We start from the raw sequence: 23,479 nt of genomic DNA on the forward strand, positions 1-23,479 counted from the left end.
GAGATTTATGTTTTAGATTTCATCTCTTACTTGAATGTACCTGCTATCTTATTGCTAATATGGTATAGTTGCAAGGAGAAATATTAGAAATATTGGATGTGTACTGGGGTAAAGGGGAGAGGGAATTTTATGTGAAAATAGTGGAAACAGAAAATGGAACCTCCCCCTGAGAAAATTACAGATCGGTGGCTAGACTGGAAAACCTCTTTTCAGATGTCACTGTTGCAAAAATTCATACAGGTAAATTATTATATTGACCAGATGGAAGATGTGATTGGAGGCTCTAGGGGAGGGAAGGCAGCAGAGGTTAAATTACACCAAAAAGAGATCCCAGAACCGGTTGTATTGATGAAGATATCAGATAATATACAAGGGATGGAGGACCACCCAGTAAGAGATGTAGCGATAGCAGATAAGGAAATTGAGGTTGAAAAGCAAACTTTGAATGATATTGTTTCCCCTTTTTAAAATATGGAAGAAAAAAGAGTCGCAGAAACAAAACAAGCACAGGGAGGAAAGGGGAGGGGAGAGCAGGATTTATATTATTTTGGGTCTGCTGAGTGTATTCTCAAGAAAAAAGGAGGGTGAAAGAGGGGATATATTTCACAATTGGCCTTGGTGTTCTGATGCTGTGGGAATAACATAGATTTAAGCTGTATTACACGTATAAGTTGAAAGCTAAAGAGGTTAATACATAGACAAAATAGTCAAAAGAAGAAGAAGAAAAAGAAGAAGAAAGATGAACCTTTATTGGAACATGAATAGATTAGATGTTTATATACTTGATATGTAAGATTGAATGATTATGCATTTGATGTTTTCTTATTCTCAAAACCCTTTTTCCATTCCCCCCCACTGCCCTTTGCCTTTTGTATTCCTTCCCCATTACCCAATAGTTTTGAAAATAAAATTAAAAAATTATAAAAAAAGAAAAAAGAAAAAATGGATGTCCATCCAGGCCTTCCCTCCTGTCAACTACTGATTTCTTTGCTGTGCTATTTATTATTTATTTATTCCTGCACTATTTGTTATTGTTGTATGCTAATGTTTTTTAAAGGGACGTGGTGGCGCTGCGGGCTAAACCGCAGAAGCCTGTGCTGCAGGGTCAGAAGACCAGCAGTCATAAGATCGAATCCACACAACGGAGTGAGCGCCCGTCGCTTGTCCCAGCTCCCGCCAACCTAGCGGTTCGAAAGCATGCAAATGCAAGTAGATAAATAGGGACCACCTCGGTGGGAAGGTAACAGCGTTCCGTGTCTTGTCGCACTGGCCATGTGACCACGGAAGATTGTCTTCGGACAAAAACGCTGGCTCTATGGCTTGGAAACAGGGATGAGCACTGCCCCCTAGAGTCGAACACGACTGGACAAAAATTGTCAAGGGGAACCTTTATCTTTACCTTTAATGTTTTTATGTTTTTTTTAAAAAATTGTTTTTGATATTCTGTAAGCCGCCCACAATGGTAGAATATACCAGATGGGCGGGATATAAATCGAATAAATAAACAAATAAATAAATAAACACTAAAGTTGTGTAATTCTTCTGTTGTCATGAATTTTGTCTTCTTAATGTTCAACTGCAGTCTTACTTTGGCACTTTCTTCTTTCACTTTCACTTTCATTAAAAGTCATTTCAAGTCATTGCTGCTTTCTGCCAGTAAGATGATGTCCTCTACATAATTTAGATAAATGTTTTTCTTTCACCAACTTTCACTCCTCCTTCATGTGAATCTAGTGTGGCTTTCCATATTACAGTATATGTCCCACATACAGACTGAACAGATAAGAGGATAAGATGTACCCTTGTCTGACACTATATAATCTGTCTAGGTTTTTCCCTCCTTTTAATCACAGGAATTGTCTTTTTGAATTATTCACTAATAATATATCTGTTTCAATCCACAGTTCTTCTGGTTCATGATCAATTGAGTTTACTAATGCAAATCTGTTCCTTATGTGAACTTTACATTAACCAGGAACATTGTTTGAGTTACATTCTGACACTACAATTCTTTTAGTGTTCTTTTTCAGCTTTACTCTAATGTTGAATATTAACAGTTGAATATTAACAGTTCGTGATCATATTACAATTTACTCCTGCTCTTGTTTTGGCAGACAGAATACAGCTTCTCAAGCTCCTGCTTCCAATTACATAGTCTATTTGATTTCTGTATTGACCATGTGATGATGCCCACACGTATAGCCATCTGTTTGGTTGTTTGAAGCATGTATTTGCAATAAACAAATTGTTGGCTTCACAGAACTCTATGAGTCATTCTCCTGCTTTGTTTCTGATTCCTAGACTAAATTTTCCAACAGCATTTGTTTCCACTTTGTTCTCCCCTTTTGTGTTCCAGCCACCTATAATTAAGCACATCTTGTTTTGGTGTGTGATCAATTTCCTCCAGGCTGTTTGCATAAAAGCTTTCAATTTCATCTTCTTCAGTATCTGTAGTTGAAGCATAGGCCTGAATGATGGTTATACTGATAGATTCTCCATGGATTCTGATTGATATTAATCCTTAAACAGCAGCAATTCACCAGTATAAACAGTAGGATCCTGGCCAATGTGTGGCATGGATATTGATCAATACAATCTTATACGTTCCTTTATCAAAGCTCAGATATTTATAATTTATTTTAATACTTTGTGCTCATTCTTGAATTCTCTTTTAAGCATGTGCCATTGAAATTTAGCATCATCCCCTGAAGAAATCTTTTTTCTCCTTGAAACACATTGGGGGATTTATCATATGATGAATTACCACTTATCAGCTAAGCTTGGAAATATTAATATTTCTAATAGTGGCTATGCTGGCTATTGAATTCTATTTTAGAATTCCAAAACTCAAAAAAGTAATGTTTCTAAACTCTGCTTTCTGCATTTAGCTTGAGGCCCCGATCTGTTCTTCTTCCAGGAATACAAACAACTTAATATCATACTGTTCTTTATATATTTGCCAAATGCTCACACCTTCAGCCTCTTCAGTGCAAAGTGTCTTCGGACAGACATCTATTCATTGAGTGTGGAGCATGAAATCCAGCTATGTCTGTGCACTTCCATTTCCCACAATTACACCTTTGATTGCACTAATGTAAACTGAACTCCTGTGAAAGGGTCGGTTGTGCTTAACAGTGTTAAAATTACAAGCTACCAGTTTTGATGAATACTCCTGTTTATTACTGCAAGAAGCAGCAGCATTCAAGAGCTTTGGTTAAAGAGCTCTACAAAAAAAGCGAATGCAAGAGCCATATTTCTTAAAATATAAAAGCCCTTGTTCAGATCCTCCTCGGTGCTGTCCCATTCATTTTTCTTGGTTGAGATCTTGTATGCAGGAAATCGGATATTTGGGGGTACATCCAACCACCCCCCAACACTCAATCCCGCAGCTTGTTTTTACATGCTCAGTTAAGCCATAGTAACATTTAGACTGCAACCTCTCACATTCATAGGGGTTCACTAGAGGCTTTAAAAAGATGAAAGGAGAGAGAAAAGAAACCTTGGCTAACTAAAACTTTGCCTTTGGGAAACACAAGTGACTATTTCACTGCTGGCTGGAGCTTGGTAAGAAAATCAGGGACTCTGAAACTACAAGCTAGTGCTGAACTATTAATAGGGAATATAATGATTTGGAGACTTCCCCCAACCTCAGAATCCCATGATTATTCCACACCATGGATTGATTATTCTCTCTCATGTATTTTACCCACGCCCTCCCTCGCCAAAAATACATATTAAAAATATACTAAATAGGATGTTCTCAGTCTGGGAGAATGCAGTTTTCCTATAAACTTGAAGTATAATTTCTGCTGTTTGGGCACACATAGGTTTTCTACGTAAACAGTGCTTGGTACCTGCATAATGAAGGAGGACACACCAGGGAATCAATGAGACAAAGGACAGATATCATCAATGAGATCATCCAGATGTTAACAAATACAGTAGATGTTAGAGATAGCTCAGGACTGGAAGGAAACTAATGAAAGCATTCAGTGTCACAGCATGAATTTCTCTCACTTTTGGGACTTGCTTGTTTTGTTTGGGCTTCAGACCTCAAGCATGGTGTTCCCTTGAAGTGTGATTTCACAAGTATGGAAAGACAGCCCCAGTCTCCTCGCTGCAACATTAAAAATGTTCAGCACTGATTACCTTTAACATGCTTTGGCCTGAGAGTATGTAGTTGGGATTCCCTCTCTCCCCAACAATGCCTTCGAAAGATAGTTTCAGCATGAGGAAGGATGAGCCTGAATGTACCTAGAAGACCTGATCCTGGCCTGACCAAAGCTGCCAAAGTTGTGGACTGCAGTTGTTGTGTGTGTAAACTCATCGGCTTTGGAAATCTAAGGAAGGACCACAGGATGTGCTAGCTAAGGCTAATAGGAGTTGTAGATCAGTTTATCTGGAGGGTTACCAGTTGGGCAAGACTGATCCAGATTATTCCTGTGGAATCTGTAATTGCAAGATGGGAAAAACAGCAACACTAGCATTCTTGCCACACAAGTAGCTAGTTTGTTTCTTGCTCGGGGCAAGGAGGAGGAAGACTAGATACATTAAATGAAATGGATTAAAGAAGAAATTAGCAGTGGGATAACTTACTGTATGCTTACTGTGATGTTATACTTTATAGTTTCATTCATATGGTGCTTTCTCAGTATTGCAATCTGATTCATGTACATTACAGTATCTTGTTTCAACCCTTACAACAGCCCAGTAGTTAGGTCTGTATTATTATCTCTGTACTGGAGACATGAGCTGAGGTTCAAGCTACAGTATGTTATCCAGAATCCAGCACAGTTTAACACAAAGTCCATTTACTTTGAATTGACAGAGGGAGAGAGAGGTCTTGAGCATGCATGGCATCTCACTAAATGACTCTGGGATGCTGCTGACATTACTGCTGGGTGTGCAAAACAGCTTGAAAGTTTTGGGGAAATTATGCAGGTTGATATTTGTACTGTATAGGCATGCAATACTGTTAAGAGTCTTCACCAGGGTGTCAGACTTTTGTACGTGTGCATGAGCCATTCCAGACATGGTTTAATTGTGCCATTGCTCAGCTGTGTTCACTGCATCATACTGGGTGGCTTCACATTATGTTGTTCTCTATTCATAACCTTCTCTTGTTATTCCTATCAATTCTCTCATGCCATCTCCTTCCTTATCATAGAAAAACTGTTAAGAGAAAGGCAGCAGGGCCTTCTGTTTCCTAAGGTGAAGAGCCCTCTGCTGAGAAACACCTCATGTATACAAGATAGCATGAATAATTTGCCCCACCCAGAGCAGTGACTGTTTGGATTAGTCCTGGAGCAAAATGTTGTATATATGCCCTTAGGCTGCAGCTCTCTCCTTAAAACCCTTTACCCTCAAGAGTTATTGTCTCTAAAGATGTTCTACATGGAGGAAAATACAGGATGGGCTCCTTCTCCTTATCTAGGAAAATCCTGCTTTTCCTGTTTGTTTTGAAGGTGGGAATCTAAACCAAAGGACATCAAAAGAGGCAAATACTTGAAATTCTCCCTATTGAGTCTAAATGTTTGGAGAGCTGTTGTATCCAGTTTACTTAGCTATACATGAACCTGTGTGACAACTCTCAAGTTAGACTGGGAATAGCTGAAGTGATATCGTACAGGGAAAGAAGTCTAATGAATGATGTTTACCGAACCAACATTTGCCTTCTTTAAGAAGTCATCCTATAGTTCTTTTTTTTTCTTGGTTGATCTCAACACATGTGACTCACTCATATCTGCTTTTATATGGATTGCATGCATTTGTGAATGTGGCTAGAAAGTCCTCAGTCTTAAGTCACAAAAATAAAGGCAAGAGGCTTCAGTTAATTATGCAAGTTTGGAGGGAGCACACATACAGTACTCAACTCTGTGTATGAAGTTGTTCACTGGTAAGAAAACAATATTTATCACTAATATGATAGCCAGAGTGGTTCAGTTCATCTTAACCCAAATGCAGCTGCTCATTCAGCCATAAAATTGGCCAGATGTTCTAGACCAGCCACAGTCTCTCAACTATACAGATCAAATGAAGTGTGTCCATAGAGAGGCCATGTCCTGTACTCTGCCCTATACTACTTGGGAGGCTGTATAAGGAAGATAAGAAAGCACTACAAGTGCCCTTCACCGTTAAAACTTAACAGGACTTACTCCATGTTTCACTGTCTTTGCCTTGGGAGATGCCTTGCTTAGAAGCACTCTTCTGCTCTCAAATTATAAAAAATCTCCCCAGTTACAATATGTTCTGAAAAAGCTGCAACAGAACAGTTACATATAACACAGAGATATATGCCCCAGTCCCATACACATCAGCTTGAAAGTAAGACACATGGAAATCAATAGGCTTGTTATCACATAAATAATTAAAGATTAGCTTCTTAGTTTTACAGAATCCAGTGACATGCTTTGATGTTTAAGCCACTCCAGCAAATTTAGTTAAATAAAAGAGCACAATACTGTACCTTATTACGGCATTTGGTTTACAAAACATTATAAATACACATGATGGTGTGCAGAGTGAGATTAAAAAGATGAGTCCCTGCAGCAAAGATGCTACAATCTGAATGTCAACAGGAGAGACAAGAAAAGGAGGTGGGGGAGAGATCAAGATGAATGGGACGAAGTCAAAGGTTGCTTTTGTAGCTTTCTCCAGATAACACATGGTAGCAATCAGGGAGAGAAGTTAAAGACTTACGGGAAGGGTTATTCTTTCTTAATTTTTCTCAGCAGAATTCTTCCACCAAAGGAATTTTCAGCAGTTTTGTACTTTTCTTCTGGAGCCCAAAGACAGGGGAACTCTGTGTGTGTGTGTGTGTGTGTGTGTGTTAAAGGGCTCCTTGCCTCCTCCCACTGGCCATTACATCATTCAGCTCTTTTAGGTAACATCCAGAATTGCCACCCTTTCCCTCCCCCTCCCTTCCCTTTCCTCTGTTTTGCTTACAGCATTTCATATTGGTCCTTCTGAATGAAATGACTTTTTCATTGAGCTTGCATGAACCCGGCACACTAGATTTACATGCAGCATAATGTATTGAGTTTCCTTTCCCAGACATGAGATCACAGCTGAAGACTTTTCCAGCACTCTTTAGTATTTTGTGCTGCTAATTTAATTCCGTGTCCATTAAGGAGATGGGCTTGTAACTTTATCAAGGCTTCATTGTCTGTGGCGTAACACAAGGTTGTTGTGAGACTGGAAGCATTTGATAATCAAATTCTGATACAATCTTTATTGCAGGTGTTCTCAGAAAATCAAAGAGGTGCTTCTAAGTTTTCTGGGTGTTTAAATTATAAAATACCTTTATAAGAAGAGTGGGCTTTGTTCCATATCCATTTCAAAAAAAAACAAATGCTGGAACAATATCTACCAATTTCATTATTGGATCTTGCAAGGCTTCATTTTTTGTGATGGGGAAGAAATTTGGTTTGCATTGTTATATGAACTAATCGTTTTCATATGTTCTTAACTGAAGTGTGAACAATAATACAATTAATTATTCTTTGGTTTCCACATTTCTCCAAATCCTGTAATCTCATTTGTTAGAGAGAAAAAAATATGCATACAAAATAGGAAAAGAGTGGGCCGAAAGGCATATGCTTGGGAAAACCGCTCACAAAAGTATATCCATTTAGGAAACTACATACCAAAAGAGTATGAATTTTCATGTGGGCCTTTTCTTTTTTAAACGTGGGCATGTGCCAGCTGAGGTGGAAACAGGATGGAATTAAGTGGTGCTTGAACAACTGCCAGCTTTATGGAAAATGAAACAAGCATTTCCATTAGCTCCTGGCCCATGAAATGAAGGGCTAGATTTAAATGGTAATTTGTGTTTATCACTTCTACATTATCAGATGAAAGGAAAAAACACCGACAAAACTTGACCTTGACAGCACTGTCAAGAATGAAGGCAGGTGTCAGTTCTAAATTGATCTCCTGTTTAATGCAGCTTCTTTGTTCCAATACCATCTCTTTTCTTGGATACCTCTTGCCCCCTGAGATCTATTTGTTCATAACATCATGTGTGCTTGTAACGAAAGGGTGGAATTCAGAAACTGACATGTATAGACAGACAGAGAGATTATTTACAAATCAGATCATCATAGCTCTCTTGATGGATAAAACATTAAAATGTGGAGGGATTAAATATGTGTGCGTGAGAGGATACCTCAACTTCCCACTATGCCTGGAAGTAGAACAGAGTGGTGTGTGTTCACTGACAATGTCTTCAGTGTCTCTTTGTAAGCACACAATATTATACATGTTAACCATGCTTCTGTAATCGGGAGCTCTGATAAAGAAGGATTCCTGTAAGATCATTCAATTAAGTGTGTCCAGGAGGACCTCTGCAGATCCTTGTCATCCTTACTTCCAAGTGGGTGTGGGACAGGGTTTACATGTTCACTCTAGTCCATGATTACAATCTTTCATGCTTTCAGGTGTGGGTGACTTGTGACTAGGGTAAGGGGGCACCTCCCCCCCAATCTTTTTCAGGGATCCCCCTACCCTTTCTGGCCCACTAGACACCCCTGCATGTCTGAATAGGGCTCTTATTTATACTGTACAATGCTTAGTCTGTACACAAGAGGAAGGCAAATACCCACCCTTACAGTTGCTATTTTGACTTATATAATGCCCAGTAGTGCTAGAGCAACAGCTCCCAACCTTGGGTAACCCCAGTATTCTTGGACTGTAACTCTCAGAAATCCCAGCCAGCACAGCTAGTGGTGAAGGCTTCTGGGAATTGCAGTTCAAGAACACTTGGGTTACCCAAGGTTGGGAACCACAGTGTTAGAACACTCCCTGGGTGGTTTACAACATAATTATGTAAACAGCAACTTGCTTGCCGGAGAAGAGAAATCTGTGATTAATCTTACTGAACATAGATGTTTAAAGTTAATAGCCAAAATGGCAAAAGCAGAACCCTGCGGTGTCTTGGTGTTAATAAGTCTATGTTTGCAGGAACGTGTGTAGTCAACTTCATTGTTTCAGTTTCCAGAGTGTTAATTAAAATCTTCCACACAGCTCCTATGTATTTTTTATCCAAAACTCATCTACTGTCTTGGAGCATTTAAATAGCACATAGATTTCTTCTGTGAAACCAGCCATCTTCAAAATATACAGCAGTCCTCATAAATATATAAGGCTATGTGCCTTAGGCCTTTGGGATATGGCAGACTGCCAAAGCAAAAGTAAATACACTCAGTATGGGAACTTGGCAGCCAAGAGTCCATTTCTAAAACACTCTGCACCAGAATGGGCTTGATGCCGTCTTTTTGTATATTAGAGTTGTCAGATCTCCAGGGCTGATCTGATATTTTGGGGTTTTAGTGCTGACATTTTCAGGGATATCGAAGGAGGAGTTAAATTTCAGGGTGAAAGGTCAAAGGAGGTATTATAATCAGGAGGTTGGCTAGCCTCCAGGATCTCCTGGGATGTCATTCTGAACTTGTGATCTTGTCATGATCATAAAGAAAAGGTTAACTGATTACATTTGGTCAAGCTTTTTGGACAGATCTGGCCTGGCCAAATAATTGATAAGTGAATATGCTTCCACTTTCCCTTTCCTCTAAGGAATGTTTTAAATCAAATATACAGTGGTGCCCCACACAGCGACGATAATCCGTGCAGCAAAAATCGTTGCTATACGGATTCGTCACTATGCGAAAAAAAGCCCATAGGAATGCATTAAAACCCGTTTAATGCATTCCTATGGGCAAAAAACTCACCTTAAAGCGAAAATCCTCCATACAGCGGCCATTTTCGCTGCCTGGTAAGCGAGGAATCCATCCCTAAACACAGCGGGTGGCCATTTTTTTTACCCGGCGGCCATTTTGGAACCTCCAATCAGCTGTTCTAAAACATCACTATGTGAAAATCGGTAAGCGAAACAGCGTACCGATCATCGTAAAGTGATTTTTACCATTTAAAATATCGCAATGCAATCGCTTTTGCGATCGCAAAAAAATCGTCGCTATGCGGATTTGTCGTTAAATGGGGTGCCCGTTAAGCGAGGCACCACTGTAAATGACCAAGAGCAGTAGGGAATTGCAGAGAAAGCAAAATACAATTAATTGTTGGGACTTTAGGGTGCAAAGAACACCCTCCATGCACATATACTACTGAAGGATCAGAAACCTGTTGCACTGCTAAAGCATGGAATATACTGTATATGGTGGCTCTGTATCATTAATATGGTGGCTGTAGTTGCCATATGGAACTGGCTGAACAGCTCAGTGGTTTAGGTATCTGGCTGCAGAGCCAAAGGTTGGGAATTCAATTCCCCACTGTGCATCCTAGAAGGACCAGCCTGTGTGGTCTTGGGCAAGCTGTGCAGTCCCAGGATGCCCCCAGAAGAATGGAATGGCAAAACCATTTCCGAGTACTCTGTACCTAGAAAACCTTGGAAAAGATTTACATAGGCCAGAATCAACAGCACATAATCACCATTATTATTATTGGGTGCTATATACTTATGATTGATGGCAGGTCTCCATATTATTTCATTCATACAAATGCATGGTGAAAGGTGCTCACCATCCTTTTTATTGCAACTTTTTTGCAATTTACAGTTATTATTCACTATTTTATTGCATCCTTTTGTTGCAATTTATGGCTATTATTCACTGGTGTTGCAGTTCTACTTCTAAATCTTATTACTTTCTGAAAGCTTAAAATATCCATTTGTGGCTTAATCTTTACAATGTAGAGTGGCAACAATCAGATGAAAATTGTGCCTGTCTAACTTACCCACCCACCCTGGTTGGCCTAGCTTTTGGTGGAACATATATGATCATGAAATAAGTCTCCTGGCATAAAACTTTGAACAGCACCCTAACACTACCCAGGTTTCTTGGCTATAAAGCACATAGATATGGTTTATCATTAGCTTCTTCTGTGGGTTTTCTAGGACTATGAAGATTCCCAAAGCTTCATGGCTGACTCCTTTTCTGGGAGTCATAGCAGGAAATCAAACTCAGGGACATCGCACAGGCATCCTTCAGTCTAGAGAGACTATGGTAACATGCTCTGAATCGAGGAGTGTCCTCTCCAGAATCTGGTGGAGTCAGGGACATAATTGCTCAAGATATTTTTTAAAAATTGGTTTGGTTCAAAACAAAATTAGGGTTGAAGTTGAACATCCCAAAGCAAAGACATGTGGAACACAGATCAACCTTCCTTCCAATTTTTACTTAAAACAAGGAGACACTGTTGCCTTAACTTCCACCCTAAGTAAACCCAAGAAGCTCTCCTCTATGAGTCCCTAAAGAAAAAGAAAATAACACACACCACATCACTGCTAATCTAGGACTAAGCTATTAAAACAATGACATTTCTTAAATGAAGTTCACTTGCACTGGAGCTGTAAAGACTGTACAGATCCATCATTATGGACATGACTGCACTACAGATCTGCTGACTGTAGATGCTGACACCGTTAAACCCGTGTTTTATTTCAGCTCTTTCACAGCTCTATTGATAAACTATATAGGCAATGAGGTAGCTAGTTGTGGACAATGGGGTGGCTAGTCAGGGACTTTCATTTGTGGAATATGACAAGAATATGGGACCCCTGGTCTCCCCTGAACTCTTTTAATATTTCTTCTCATAACTAAAAAGAATGTGGTGGCACTCTGAATTTTACCCTTGGCTCACAGCTGAACATCATAATGAAAATACAGTATCAGCTTAAATATAAAGATAATATGACTCATTTGCATTTTTACAAATAAAATGAAGAGTAATTGATAATAATGCCGGGACACTAAATAAGGTAAAGGTTCCCCTTGACATTTAGTCCAGTTGTGTCTGATTCTAGGGTGCGGTGCTCATCACCGTCTGCAAGCCGTAGAGCCAGTGTTTGTCCATAGACAGTTTCCGTGGTCACGTGGCCAGCGCGACTAGACACGGAGTGCCGTTACCTTCCCACCATGGTGGTACCTATTTATCTACTCACATTTGCATGTTTTCAAACTGCTAGGTTGGCAGGAGCTGGGACAAGCGACGGGAGCTCACTCCGTCACGTGGATTCGATCTTACGACTGCTGGTCTTCTGACCTTGCAGCACAGAGGCTTCTGCGGTTTAACCCGCAGCAGTACCACCACGTCCCATTAGGACACTATATATTATATCACAAATTCTACTGTAAGATTTATAACAAGAATTTTAAAATAATAGCTTGATAAATACCAGTTATATTAACTGAGGAGAGATAGCAATGAACATGTTCACAAGCGGGGCAGGGAGAAAACATGCCTGCTGCTTTCAGTGCTTTGCCAGTCCAACTTGAATACCTCAATAAGATGGGCACCTCCCATATATAAGCACCAACTCAAACAAACCCTTAATAGATTTCTAGGTACATTCTTCACTGTAAAACACACAGTAGGTGAATGCAATGTTTTGTATCACCACAAAGATAAATTCATCTGTGATCTCTGCTTTTCTCCATGTTTCATTCCACATGGTAGGTGAAAGGACCTGAAGCAGAGTTGCAAGCTTTGAGTTTCAGAAGTGTTGGCTGTTGGACAGCAAGAGACCTATGGCAGAATCTGGTGGAGTCTGGCAAATCTGGAGTTTGATAGTATTTTAGCTTTCAGTAACTGTTACTTGACAGCCTGGTCAGTCATTAAAATGCAAGTTGACTGGAATACTTAAGCTCCAATCCTATTTCACTCCTATCTGGGTTTATGGTCCATTTAACTTAGTGGTACTTCCCTCTCGGAAAACATGCATAGAATTGCATTACTAATCCTAACCAGATCGCAAACAATGGGATCAACCTCATGTTATTCATACTTAATCAGTTGAAATCAATGAGACTTAAAGTAGCAATGATTAACACTGAAGTAATAAGCATGTAAATTTAATGAGAAAGGCATATTATCTGCCTGGAAACAAATTGTGCTCACATGATGGTAGAAAAATCCCCACAGGTCAAGGTTCTTAAAGTTATTTTTGCCCATTTTCTGGGATATTCTGAATTTACTAATCCAAATATAAATTCTACATACCACTCCGATGCTGAAAAGATAACCAGAAAAAGAAGTGGGGTAGAAGTCAGGGTTCCCTTTCACAGATTGCTGCCTTGTTGTGGTGAAGGGACTTGAATAATTCAGAGAAGCTATGGTTATGCCATGCAGGGACACCCAAGACGGACAGGTCATAGTGGGGAGTTCTGACTAAACGCAATCCACCTGAAGCAGCAATTAGCAAGTCAGTCCAGTATCTTTGCCAAGAAAACCCCATGGACAGAAACAAAAGGCTAAAAGATATGACGCTGGAAGATGAGCCCCTCAGGTCGAAAGGTATCCAACATGCTATTGAGGAAGAGCTGAGGACAAGGACAAGTAGCTCCAGAGCTAATGAAGTGGTTGAGCCAAAGCCGAAAGGTCGCTCAACTGCGGACGCGCCTGGAAGTGAAAGGAAAGTCTGATGCTGCAAAGAAAAATACTGCATAGGAACCTGGAATGTAAGATCTAGGAACCTTGGTAAACTGGATGTGCTCAAACAGGAGATGGCAAGAATAAACATTGACATCCTGGGCATCAGTGAACTAAAATGGATGGGAATGGGCAAATTCAATTCAGACAATTATCATATCTACTATTGTGGGCAAGAATCCTGTAGAAGAAATGGAGTAGCCCTCACAGTCAACAAAAGAATGGGAAAACCTGTACTGGGATACAATCTCAAAAATGAGAGAATGATTTCAAGACAAATCCAAGGCAGACCTTTCAACATCACAGTAATCCACGTTTATGCATGAACCACCCATGCTGAAGAGGCTGAAATTGACCAATTCTATGAAGACTTACAAGACCTTCTAGAACTGACACCAAAGAAAGATGTTCTTCTCCTTAGAGGGGGTTGGAATGCTAAAGTAGGGAGTCAAGAGATAAAAGGAACACCAGGTAAATTTGGCCTTGGAGTTCAAAACGAAGCAGGGCAAAGGCTAATAAAGTTTTGTCAAGAGAACAAGCTGGTCATCACAAACACTCTTTTCCAACAACACAAGAGGCAACTCTACACATGGACATCACCAGATGGGCAATACCGAAATCAGATTGATTATGTTCTCTGCAGCCAAAGATGGAGAAGCTCTATACAGTCAACAAAAACAAGACCTGGAGTTGATTATGGCTCTGATCATCAGCTTCTTATAGCAAAACTCAAACTTAAACTGAAGAGGATAGGAAAAACCACTGGGCTAGTCAGGTATAATCTAAACCAAATCCCTTATGAATACACAGTGGAAGTGAAGAACAGATTTAAGGAACTATTTATTTATTTATTTATTTATTTATTTATTTATTTATTTATTTATTTATTTATTTATTTATTTATTTATTTATTTATTTATTTATTTATTTATTTATTTGATTTTTACCTCGCCCCTCTAGACCATGTCTACTCGGGGCGGCTTAAATAGATAAAAACAAACAGTATAAAATATATAAAATCATAAATTTACAATTTTAACAATTAATTTAAACAAACAAACAAACAGTCCCAAGATGGCATGAATCAAAAGAAAAAATAAAAATCACTTAATTGACTGAAGGGAAGGCCTGCTTGAATAGCCAAGTTTTTAGCTGGCTTTTAAAAACACCCAGCGAGGGTGCCAGCCAAATTTCGGTAGGGAGGGTGTTCCACAGCCGAGGGGCCACTGCTGAGAAAGCCTGGTTTCTTGTTTTTTCCTTCCGGGCCTCCCTCAGCGTCAGACCCCTCAGCCGTCCCTGCTGGCTATATCGGGTGATTCAGGTAGATCTAGATGGGAGAAGGCGATCGGCCAAATATTGATGGACAGAGAGCCTGAAGAACTATGGATGGAGGCTCATGACATTGTACAGGAGTCCGGAACAAAAACCATCCCAAAGAAAAGGAAATGTAAGAAATCAAAGTGGCTGACCAACGAGGCCTTACAAATAGCAGAAAAGAGAAGGGAAACAAAATGCAAGGGAGATAGGGAAAGTTACAGAAAATGGAATGCAGACCAAAGAATAGCAAGGAGAGACAAGAGGGCCTTCTTAAATGAACATTGCAAAGAAATGGAGGAAAATAGTAGAAAGGGAAAAACCAGAGATTTGTTCAAGAAAATTGGAGATATTAAAGGAACTTTTTGTGCAAAGATGGACATGATAAAGGACAAAAATGGCAGGGACCTAACAGAAGCAGAAGACATCAAGAAGAGGTGGCACGAATACACAGAGAAATTATACCAGAAAGATCTGGATGTCACAGACAACCTAGATAGTGTGGTTGCTGACCTTGAGCCAGACATCCTGCAGAGTGAAGTCAAGTGGGTCTTAGAAAACATGGCTAACAACAAGTCCAGTGGAGGTGACGGCATTCCATTTGAACTATTTAAAATCTTAAAAGATGACACTGTTAAGGTGCTACACTCAATATACCAGCAAGTTTGGAAAACTCAGCAGTGGCCAGAGGATTGGAAAAGATCAGTCTACATCCCAATCCTAAAGAAGGGCAGCGTCAAAGAATGCTCCAACTACCATACAATTGTACTCATTTCACATGCTAGCAAGGTTATGCTCAAAATCCTACAAGGTAGGCTTCAGCAGTATGTGGACTGAGAACTCCCAGAAGTACAAACTGGATTTTAAAGGGGCAGAGGAACTAGAGACCAAATTGCTAACATGTGCTGAATTATGGAGAAAGCTAGAGAGTTCCAGAAAAACATCTACTTCTGCTTCATTGTTACTACACAAAAGCCTTTGACTGTGTGGACCACAGCAAACTATGGCAAATTCTTAAAGAAATGGGAGTACCTGACCACCTTATCTACCTCCTGAGAAATCTATATGTGGGACAGGAAGCAACAGTTAGAACTGGATATGGAACAGCTACTTGGTTCAAAATTGGGAAAGACAATTTTGGAAGAGCCCCTGATGTTGGGAAAGTGGGAAGGCAAGAGGAAAAGGGGACAACAAAGTACGAGATCATTGGACAGTCTCATTGAAGCTACCAACATGAATTTGACCAAACTCCGGGAGGCAGTGGAAGACAGGCGGGCCTGGTGTGCTCAGGTCCATAGGGTCACGAAGAGTTGGACACGACTTAATGACTAAACAACAACAGAAGTCAGGGTTAGCAAACTTTTAAAAAAACTCCATCTGGTGTTTCATGTAATTTCAAGGTTTTACTTGGGTTAAACACAGCAGTCCTAAAGTAATCTACTCAGGAGTAACTTTTACAGCACAAAATGGGACATACTTCTATGTAGACCCAGATAAGATTCCTCTGCAAGTGTCTTACATTTCAATGCAGTGCTTTGCCTTTAAGTACTCAATTAATTTTCACTTGATTAAAAGCCGCTTACAAAGTAAATGCAACCTAGTTTTGAAAGTTCTGTATCTTCCCCACCACACACATAACTTGCCCAAGGTTTACTTTCTATCTTGAGAGAAGAAAACAAGAGACAAATGATCTTTCCTGTGGAACAGCCTGGAGGAAGTAATGTTTTGAGTCTACCGTTTCATCTACAAAGGATGCCGCTTCTTTGATTAAGAAACTAAGAAACAGATCATTTCCAATAATGCCGGCTGTATGAAACAAGAGGCATGTGCACATATACAATAGGTACATCCCTGTGTATGCACACACATACAGGATATAAGGACAGAGCATGAAAGGAATTTAAAACTATATATCTCTCCCAAAAATGAGTGTCCTAAAATTCTTTGTTACTTACACAGCTGTAAGCAAGCATCACACATGCACTCATCTGCGCTGAGCCATGCTGTTCTCGGTGAGGCACAAGTAGTAGCTTTGTTCCACTCTATTTCAAGAAGAGAATAATTTATTATCTTGCATAAGAAGCTCCAGAGACTACCGGAAGGCCTTTTAAAAAATTGCAAACCAAAGCCATCTTTTCATTGCCGCCTGACCATTCACTGACTTGCTGTGGAGTTGCCAACCGTCTAGCACTTGACTGTCAAATGGTCAGGAGCCGAGTTACCGATTCTGCAAGAAGAACCTTATGTTCACTTCCAGTTTCCTGACAGAAAACAGGAAAGCTGGGCAGGGGGCGGGGAGGTGGCTTCACCGAAGGAACCGGTCAACAATATCCTCACATAAACTCGGCTCTCGGGTGGGTGGGTGTGAGAATCCACAATCTTCAAACTGTTGAGGCAGGTTTAAGAGGAAGTGGGGGGGGGGAGGCTGGGACGAGAAAGCAGTTTTTCTGTTGCGTCAAAGAGCCAGTGTGCAAATCAGAACAGGGAACAGAGTTGTTAAACTGTCCAGCGCTGGATGAAGACAGCTTTTCAATACGCTCTTGGCATAGCCTAATTTCCAATGGCAGAGAGACAGCCTCACTCATTTTCTTTTCTTTCTCTCTTTTTTAAACAGATGAGTGGGGCTGTTTTATGAATTCTTCAAAATTCCCATATGGATGCTGTTTATTAGGTGAACGATCTGATGTGAGGTACTACCAGAGAAACAACTTCTAGCACTAATAAATAATGGCTCTTCTTTTGTAATTCTCAAATGCAATGGCAACTGCGTCTCCATATTGTTGGGAAATATTATACATATGGATATTGTTCCTGCCTGTTCCACCCATGCCTCACCTTCTTTGTGATCCTCAGTGCTGCTTTCTTACGGGAAAAAGTCCAGTTTCTTTTCTTTCTTTTGGAAAACAACTGAACATTAAGGATTGATAATTCTCACATCTTTATTATAAACAGAGATATATAGATTACAGCATGATGCTACAAATATTTCATTCATGTGCCATTTTGCTATTAAATATACAATTTAATAATATAGCTGGAAAAGTACCCTAGCATTTTATTTTATTTAACATAACTTATTAATTTATTTTTAAATTCATTTATTATAGCTTGCTTTTCTTCCACAGAGTTCCAGGAGGTGTACACTAGTTTCTACTCCCATTTTATGCTTACAACACCATGAAGTAGCTTAGACTGCGAATTTTACCAGTCCAATATGGCCTAGTGAACTTCATGGCTGCATGGGACTTTGACCCATCTGTCTCCAGCCCCAGTTGAATGCACTGCTACACCCCATGGACGAGAGACTGAACAACAGGCAATAACATGAGAAGAACCATGCTGGATTAGACCAAGAACCTGTTCAGTCCAGTGTTCTGTTTACTCACCAAACAAGTCAAAAGCAAAATGATCACAACAACACTCTCCTGGCTCCTGCACTATTGGTATTTGGAGCCACACTACCTCTGGAATTTGAAGGATAATTAGTACAATTGAACTATTAGCTAAGGACAGATGCATCCTCTATGAATTTCCCATTAAAACTGTGCAGATTGATGGCCTTTATTATATCTTATGGCAGTGATTGGATTAGGCATCCTTCAGTCTCGAGAGACTATATGGTAAATGTGCTCTGTATGGAGGACTTGGAACAGTGTCTAGTGTGGCTGAGAAGGCCAATTTGAGAGTAACAATCCCTTCCACACTGAAGACAAATACACTCTGTCCCCTGTCCAGCTCCGATTTTGCTGCTTTCGGGACTGCCTCGTTGCCTCAGCCTGCTGGACAATGGTCTCTTCAAATTGGGAGAGGCCATGATGCACTGCCTGCCTCCAGGCTGAACACTCAGATGTCAGATTTAACAATTTGGTGTGTGAAGATATACTTCCTTTTATTTGCCTCAGCTATCACTTAGCTTCAGTAAAAAACCCTAGGTTCTAATATCATGAAAGATAGAGAAATGCTCCTCCTAACCCAATATTCATTTAAGATATACTGTACTTTGTCTGTACTCCTCCTTTATAGCTTTAGGTATGCTTTGAAAACAGTTCATTCAGAAAAGTCTAGTATTGCAGTCTTAAGAGGAAATAGATTACCTGATTATTCAAATATGACTCTACCTCTATCTGTATTTGGCAAGTTTGCCTGTAGATTTTGTTATCTGCAGGGACAACACTGTAAGAGGAAAAATATACTTTTTGCCTAGGCTTAAGGTAAAAACTAGTGCTTAGTTACAATTAGTTCCTAATAAAACTTGTGGACTTAAGCAAAAATTAAATTGTCCCTTTTATTTCAGCAGAGACTTTTCAGCTAAGGATGGGATCAGAAGGTGAGTAAACAACCCTTTTGTCCATTGGGGAATTGCTCCAGACCTGTCCCCAAAATAGAGTAGCCCTGGACCATGACTATGCATTGTGGGATCACCAGAAATACCTTGCACTAGATGGTGCCACAAGTGGTCCAAAATGTGAGCGGTTTCCCCATCTGATCACATTCTATGCCAATGCACACTTATTAGTGGGTACCATTGAAATCAAAGCAACTATTTTTATGTAAATCTGCACAGGATTATATTGCATTCCTATAGAGACTCTCCTGAATCTGGGAGTAAGTGCCACTGAACTTACTAGACCTTACTTCTGGGCAGACATTCATATTTGTGGGTTTGCAACATCAGTCTGGATCCACTAGCTATGCTCATTTGTTTCAAAAACATTTTAATTAGCTGTTTTATCTTTCATATGCAGTAATAAGTCTTATAGGGCTTTTATCACATAATATAATAGTTGTGAATTCTTCCTGATATTGCTTTGGAGGAAGAAGTAACATACTGCCTATTGATACACCACTGAATACAGGCTTGGTTTGTCGTAAACACATACCTCATTTGATAGAGGTCCAAGGAAAATTATCATCTGCATCTTATGTGATAAATTTGAATTGGACTTTTCTATTTGGTCATTCAGTCTTGATGTTTTACACTATTTTTAAGATCTGGCTCACATTCACAGGGTCACTTACCAAAATATGAGAAATTCAGGGTTTTTTTGTGATAAAGCAGACAGTTGGAATGTGCAGAATCACCTCAGACATTGTAGAAGTGTTCCTCAAACTCCCATTCTTCAAAGAACTCTTCCCACAATGTTTTTTGCTAACAATCTGCTGTGTTGTGCAGAGATTTCTCAATTATATTCTAGGGTACTGCGGGGGATGGTGACACAAAGCAGACCTACCCTGTTTCCCCGAAAATAAGACCTAACCTGAAAATAAGACCTTGTATGATTTTTCAGGATGCTCATAATATAAGCCCTGCCCCCAAAATAAGCCCTAGTTAAGTGAACCCCGCCCTCCACCATTGTGCAGCAACCAGAAGATGACATGACTATAAAACATTTCCTGAAAATAAGCCCTAATGCATTTTTTGGAGCAAAAATTAATATAAGACCCTGTCTTATTTTCGGGGAAACACGGTAGATCTACTGATAGATCTGTAGTGCCATTTTCAGTAGACCCACAGGAATTTGACCTTCAACTGATTAATAATAGGAGGCATAAAGCAAAGCAAAAGCAAACTGTGCTGCATATATAACACCTCATAGAGCTTAAAGCTCTCTTAGCAGTTTACCATTTTAATTATGTAGGCTGCACATTGCCCCCACCCCTAGCCACCTACCCGAGACCAGAACTAAACTCAGGTTGTGAGAAGACCTCCAATGCAGTACTGCAGTTTAACCACTGCACCAGGAGGTACTCCTCTTCTTGTTCTATGTACGTAATACTGTACTGCTCAAAATAAAGTCTGGGGTGGAGTTTTGTGTGTGTTAAGACAGTATGCTTAATTCAAAGCTGTTACTTATACTGTACATAATTTTTAATACTCTAAATGCAGAACAAATTTTCATAGTTCCAAGGTCAAAATTCTTCAACCCTGAATGTGTTTCTTTTGTAACAGGTGGTTGTTGGGAGTCTTTAAAAAACAAAGTAGTGTACATTCTGGATAAGCCTAAAGTCCGTTTACTTATTCTAGCAGGCGTCCTCAATTAATGTGAGGCACAGCTGTGGTCCTGTTGGGCCTCATCTCTCACATCAGTTGAGAGTACAGCCTGGACAACACACACACATACTAACTACACAGTGCAGAGGAACATTAGAGATGGGGAGCAAGGGGCCTTTTAGAGGATATCTGACATTACTAATTTTCCAGTTAAGGAACTATGGACAAGATTCCTAAGGGCCTCAGAATACCTCAGAACACAGTTTATTAGAAAGGTCTCCCTTTCTGCTTCTCTTCCTTACTTTACTTAGAAGACAAAGAAACAGGAAATTAAAAACACAAGAGCATACTTGAACTTCCAAGCCTGTGCTCTCATTTAATGGTGCTCAGGAAATAATAAATATTCAATGTTTTTATAATACAAGTGTTCTAAGAACTTTTGTAAACTATTTTCAGAAAAGAGATTCTCATCTCTCTGGATGTCTAAAGCTATGAATATTATGCCATGTAGTTAATGCTGGTTATATAACTACAGATAAAAGTAAAATTTTATGTTTTTTCACTCTTTTAAGTGCACAATTTCAATTAATAATATAATAAAACTGGATGCCATGTAACTGAAGTAAATCTCACAAAGTTCGGGAGGCATGGGCTGTATTTTTAAGTGAAACTGACCAAATCCTGTTGTTTAGCATAGCAAATTGTATTAGACTAGGCCCATTGAATCAATGGGAATTTGGAGAAATCAGCTCCTGTGCAAGTTCCACTTATTCAAATGGGCCTACTCTAACCATGACTTACTTTAGCATAGTATGTTGCATCTAGAGTAGGTCCATTCAAATCAACGTAACTTAGAGAAGAGTTGTCTCACCAAATTTCCATTGATTCGATGGACCTACTCTAGTGTGATTCATTATGCTATGCACAGGACTTTGGCCAACATAACATACTTAGTTGGAAATAAACCCAGATCAATTGTTTGGAAATTAATGTTTCTCATACTTTTTATGCTATAATTTTATCCCTCAGTAAGACTGAAATAACTGTAAAAACAATGTTAGAAATCCAGGGAATGTCTCTTCTCTCTCACACACCCACCCACCCACCCACCAAGACAGCAGAGAAAGCACAAGTTACTTGTTTGTTTGTTGTTGTATGTGTCATTGAGTTCCTTTTCATGTCAGAAGCACTACAGCACAATGAATACTGTAATTTACACCCAATAAATTACTGTGAATTTCGTTGTATGGTATACTGTGTATATACTTACAATGACAATAAATTATTATTATTATTAAATAATATGCAACATCTGGGACAGCTGACACCAAAACTTCCATGGTACTTGCTGACTTAGGTCAGTTTGTATTCTTGAAGGCTTAGGTCAGTTTCCTGACATATGTGTGAAGTTGCCTGTTCTTCTCTGCATTCACAAGACACAGTGTGAAAATCCTACTTGCTCAGATTCACCTTGGTTCTGAAGTTCTAACTCCAGTCCAAAACAACTTCCAAGGAAACCAGTTCTCTGTGTGACTGGGGGCCAGACTTTTGTGGGGTTCCATCCATTTTAAGAGCTGCTATAGTCTGATTTTTTTCTTCTTTCAAGATTGAGAGGTTTCCTTGATTTTACACGAGGGCAGGGGTGCAGTAGACTGAAGAGTGGATGCACATTTGATCTAGATGCTTTTAAACTATTACTAATAGCTGCTACTTTTTTCCTTAAGTCACAGGGTACAGTACCTGCTAGATAGGTGATTTAATCAGTAGTATTTTTTTATTTATGGAGAGCCTATGAATCAGTGATCTCCAGAAGATTCTATCATTAACATCCCTTAATCAGAGGATGAAACAGGTCCTTGAAGTGACCCACAATGGATCACTTCAACAGGAGCAATCTCCCTCAAAGTAACCCTTCTGTCTTTTGGAGGATTGCTGCAGCTAGGCCCCCAAAATAGAAGCCCAACTACAGGACCAAAAAGGTCCAGCTTGGGCAAGGAACAGGGTCTGGCTGCAGCACTATTCCCTATACACTGGTGCCTTGCTAGACAATTACCCTGCATGATAGTTTTTTTGCTAGACACTGACTTTTTGCGATCGCTATAGCGATTCGCAAAACAGTAATTCCTATGGGGGAATTTCGCTGGACAGTTTGATCCCTGCTTCGCAAACCGATTTTTGCTAGACGATTTTGACAGCTCCCTCCACACTTGCAAAACGGGTGTTTTCGGGACCTAAACTTCGCAAGATAGCTATTTCAACAGCTGATCGGCAGTTCGTAAAGTGGCTTTCCTATGGCCGACCTTGGCTAGACAACCGCGATTCTTCCCTATTGGAACGCATTAAACAGGTTTCAATGCATTCCAATGGGGAAATGCTTTTCATTAGACGATATTTCACTAAACAGCGTTTCAGTGGAATGGATTATCGTCTAGCGAGGCACCACTGTATGTCCTATAATCTCTGAGAAATGGTTTTCACTGAACCACACCAGCAGCAGCCCAAAACGTGAGTTATATGCTAGTGTAATCATGTTCGATTTACCTCATGTTGGGTCTTTAATTCATCCTAGCACCACGGTCTTTTCTACTGAGTATTGCCTCCTCATTATATGCTCAAAGTACAATGCAGTAGCCTCGTTTTACTCATTTCCGCTTCTGGAGAGTTCAGACTTGATTTCCTCTAGAATTCATTAGTTCATTTTTTCCGGCACGCCATGCCATCTTGCTCTCT

The 23,479-nt window shown here is 39.8% G+C and overlaps 1 protein-coding gene across 2 annotated transcripts in view; it reads right to left on the reverse strand.

Annotated features, from left to right (window-relative positions):
* Positions 1-17,151, reverse strand: part of CSGALNACT1 (chondroitin sulfate N-acetylgalactosaminyltransferase 1) — a 39,987-nt gene extending 22,836 nt beyond the window's left edge. Inside the window, exon 1 of one of the 2 annotated variants that reach the window (XM_020807172.3) lies at positions 16,713-17,151. The gene's annotated coding sequence lies outside the window, so the exon portion shown is untranslated. Of the gene's footprint in view, positions 1-6,699; positions 6,839-16,712 lie in introns of those variants that run through there. The other variant, XM_020807174.3, reaches the window with a different exon arrangement.
* Between the last annotated feature and the right edge of the window lie 6,328 nt (positions 17,152-23,479).

This window comes from Pogona vitticeps, chromosome 6, assembly GCF_051106095.1.
Source record: "Pogona vitticeps strain Pit_001003342236 chromosome 6, PviZW2.1, whole genome shotgun sequence".
Taxonomy (NCBI): domain Eukaryota; kingdom Metazoa; phylum Chordata; class Lepidosauria; order Squamata; family Agamidae; genus Pogona; species Pogona vitticeps.